Source organism: Anneissia japonica, unplaced genomic scaffold (assembly GCF_011630105.1).
Source record: "Anneissia japonica isolate Jap-2015-1 unplaced genomic scaffold, ASM1163010v1 scaffold908_len7705_cov126, whole genome shotgun sequence".
Lineage (NCBI taxonomy): Eukaryota > Metazoa > Echinodermata > Crinoidea > Comatulida > Comatulidae > Anneissia > Anneissia japonica.
In genome coordinates this window covers 3,383-7,706 of record NW_022745381.1, presented here as the reverse complement: position 1 = coordinate 7,706, position 4,324 = coordinate 3,383, and the positions used below count along the sequence as shown (strand labels likewise).

Genomic DNA, 4,324 nt, shown 5'->3' with positions numbered 1-4,324 from the left:
ATAGAAGGAGGAGCAAAGAAGATTCCTGATATTGTTCACAAATAGTTTTCTATTTGTGAACAATAACAGGAATCTTGTTCACAAATAGTTTTCTATTTGAAATCTAAAAATACACTTTTTTTTTTAATAAGAAGACATTTTATAAGAAAACTGAGGCTGAAATTGCTTAAAAATTAAGAACAAAATAAGAACAAATTGATGCTGAGGTAGAATGTCAAACTAGAAAAACCAAAAAAATTATATATGTACCGGTACCTTATGTGCAGTAGGTGTGACTATGCAATACCCTTTATAATACAGTACAGTAGGTGTACCTACCTCCCATTTGGGGCCATTTTTTAACCGGGGCCATTTTTTGTGGGGCCGCTTTCACCTCCCAGTACAGTGTATACGGTACTGCTGTACAATAATAATTTTTATGTTTGAAAAATGTGTAAAATAAGAACAAAATAAGAACATTTTGAGCCTGAAATTGGCCAAAAAATAAGAACACTGAGCACGGGCAAAATTTTACTGGTTCTTATAAAACAAAAGTGTACTCTCAACACGTCAGTTCTTCTCATAACTAATTACGTGGTATACTGCAAATTCTCAATATTTTTCTTTTAATGAAAACAAAATAAAAGAACCTAACCGAATTATACAACATGCATCATAATATGTTCCTACCCTGAACGAACTATACATCATAATGTGGGGTAGTTAATCTACTAAGGTCCCAAATGACCTGCATACTCCTACCATAGCCGAACTATGCATTATGGGATGGGGATGTTACTCCACTAAGATACTTATGGTATGCATACACTTACCCAGTGGCATAAAGGCTATGAGCTCTCGCTGGCTGAAGCCAGGGCCCCCCAGAGCCTCAAGGAGTGCTCAGAGTACGATACACATTTTTTTTAAATTCAATATTTGCTCACATTTCCTTTATGTCCACATGCACATTTTGAGTCATTTCGCAGACCATAAGTAAATAGAGAGTTTAAGCCACTCAAACCAAGACGTATTCTAGTATGGATTTGGTTTACATGTTTATCACCAATCTCATAATAATCTTTTGTATGTACAATTGATAAGATGTTCTACAAAATGGTATTATTATGTTCCTTATACGCAAGTTATAAGGGCCGACGGTTTCAGATTGTATATAATGACGTAAGATTATTTATAATTTTGTAAAATACTTTTATTTTAAGGAATTCTCTCCGATTTTTAAATAACGGCCACCCTAACTCTAACCGCAAGGCAGAGTGGCTTGTATGTTTCCATGCACCAAACTAGCAGCTGATATCTGCAAGTTTTCTAAAGCATTAACCTACTTCGTGTGCCGAAAACCAATCTTATACTTTTTCTTATACTCCATATAATAAAGGCACGCGCTCTCGAGTCGTGTATTACAGATAATTCAGATGTTAGTGGGCTGAGATACCGGAATCTTGCTATAAAATAAGAGGTACGGTACTGTACTTTGGCTGTACAGCGCTGTTTCGTTAAAACCTGGGTCATTAATTATGCAGTTCAATTCAACAACTTTCAGGCAACTTCTTTACTTATGAAATTACGTTGCGGTCGAAAAGTGAGTGTTACCAAAACCCCCTTAAAATATGTAGGGGACGTGTCCCCCGTCTCCTTATGATCTGCGCCCATGCTGGTAACCAGTAGAACCACTACCCGGTCCCCTTAAGAGGCAGAATTGTACAACACCATGGTTGAAAACAATGGCTCCATGGTTGAAAAAATGGAAATTGCACATACATACTTTACAAAAATGCATGTCCCTCACTTTAAAAGTGTGATAAATTTTGATTGCAAGTAATTAGGGCCGGTTTGACCATTAATACCGTTGTGTCACATAACAGCCTATATACTAATTCCACCGGAGTCTTTTTTTTTTAAAGTCGATTCTTATCCTACAATCATCAACCTATTATTAACTATCGACATCATCATCATCACCGCCATCATCATCACAATCATCAACCGTCATCATCATCATCATAACCACCACCACCATCATATCAACATCATCAATACCATCATAATCACCACCATCATCTTTATTATCATCATCATATTATTATTATTGTTATTATTATCATTATTATTATTATTATTATTATTATTATTATTATTATTATTATTATTATTATTATTATTATTATTATTATTATATTATCATCATCATCATCATCATCATTAGAAAAAAAAATAATGAATTGTTTTTTTTTATACCACTCCAGGTGGCGTTCTACATATAAACATTACTCAATGGACAACGAAGAAGACTGCAATTAATAACAAATGTGAGTAGAGTATTGAACATTTTGGATGGTTAATTCACTAGTTAAATGGGAATTCTGCCATCATTTAACGGTTATTGTTTTTCCTAAATTTGTTAGGCAGCCGCATTGAAGGCATTGACAATTTCCTCGACAGAAGCATGCACTAACATGGCTGCATTCTATTCAACAACATACATTCCAAGTGACTCGCTAAAACCACCAAAGACCTGAAACTTTAAGGCTATAACGTATTGCATTAAACACAGGCTTCGCCTATGATGAAGATACGATCTGTTGTGTTGTTTTTGAAAATTATTAGCTGTCTGCTGTTCGATCGTGCTTTTGGCAATAATAATAATAATAATAATAATAAATAAAAATAATAATAATAGTAAATGAAATAAAGCGCCGGTATCCGTTTAACAGGAAACATTCATGGCGCCCCTCCAAAAGAAAGTCGAAATGTGAAATACTTTGTTTATCTTTCAGCTCATGACAGACAAGCGTATATTTAAATTGGACCTCATTGGAAATGGACTGGACTCGTCCTAATGGGCGTTCCTGATGCTAGGTAACTTTTTCTTTATCTCAATCCATTTGTTATCTTGCTTGTGCATGTTGAGCATCGAATAAATTCAATCAATCAATCAAAAAATATTATATCATGAAAAATGTTTGTATAGGATTGTAGATATAGTATTATGTTTATTGTTTGAATAAACTGTATTTATGAATCTATGTATTCATTTCTATCGAATAGTACACTTTTTATAAATTTTATTTTGCCCATGACAATCGGAATGCTAACATAATTTGTTTTGCGCTATTGCAATCTACTAGTCCTATCCAATACCATGTATTTAAAAATCGTCATATCATTCCGTGGTATGATGATACTATAAATAATTAATATTTAATATGATAATGCTGATATGATAAGAATTGTGAAGTACTATTATGTTGTATCAGCAGCATTGTCCATTGCAATAACTGAACACAATAATGTTAAGGTTGCGGTGCTCACTAATTTTTCAGTGGCAGATTTAAGGGGAGGGGGAGCCGGCCTGCTCCCTCCCCCCAAATATTTTAAAATGGTACAAAATTGGAGAAAAAAAAAGAAAATTATATATAAAATTTAAAATCTGAGGGTGCCCCTCTATTTTAAACTCCTTGATCTGCCACTGTTTTTATTTATATATTATGTTTTGATGATGCTTCATTATAATTCTTTCTCTGTTTCTTAATCTTTTCTTAATATTTTTCTATTTCAGTGATGTAGACAAAGAAGCCACAACTATTAGAAAAGAATGTCCAGACTGAAAGGGCAACAGAACTTTCCAATTATTCATAGATAGTAATGTTGTATTATTACTGCTAATGTTTATCTTATTAATAAAGTAACCCATTTGTTGTGAAGAATATAGACATTTAAGATAATGAGATATAACATTTTGAGGATTAAAATCAGGTCTATTGATTTTTGCCGGATGTACATGATATAAACCTACAGTATATAAATATAAAATGTATACATATATCCAAACTTGATTTCAATGCTTGAAAATAAATATCAAATGGAATTGTGCATCTCTTCTCATCTTATTTAATGTCTGTGTTTACTCTAATAAATTCAATAGCTAAAATATCCTTTTATAAGCTTAAACCGAAAGTGAAGAATTGCTTCATCAATATGTGCTACTTTAATTATTAAACTAGCAATTCTTTTTGAGGACGCCCTCAACAAAAACATAAAACCGGAAATGACGTGGTTGCTAAGCAACAAGTCATGCATATCATGAATATTCAGTGACACCTGTTCTAATTAGACTAACAATAAAATCTTTTTGGTCGATTTTGTCAAAATTGAGCTAAAAGTTTTTATTGTTATTCTAATGAGCACAGGTGTTACTGAATATGCATGAGCCTGTCTCTTATACACATCTAGATGTGTATAAGAGACAGGGCATGTTGTACGTATGAAAACTGGTATAATTAGTCACAGACAATCGGAGGTACCCATGGTAGAAGGCAGCTAACAT

The 4,324-nt window shown here is 33.2% G+C and overlaps 1 long non-coding RNA gene across 1 annotated transcript; it reads left to right on the top strand.

Annotated features, from left to right (window-relative positions):
* The first annotated feature begins 2,241 nt into the window (after positions 1–2,241).
* On the top strand, positions 2,242–3,862 carry LOC117119944. The gene is made up of 3 exons (XR_004447261.1): positions 2,242–2,306; positions 2,775–2,856; positions 3,557–3,862. It is a non-coding gene; the product is annotated as an uncharacterized LOC117119944 (long non-coding RNA).
* The last annotated feature ends 462 nt before the right edge of the window (positions 3,863–4,324 follow it).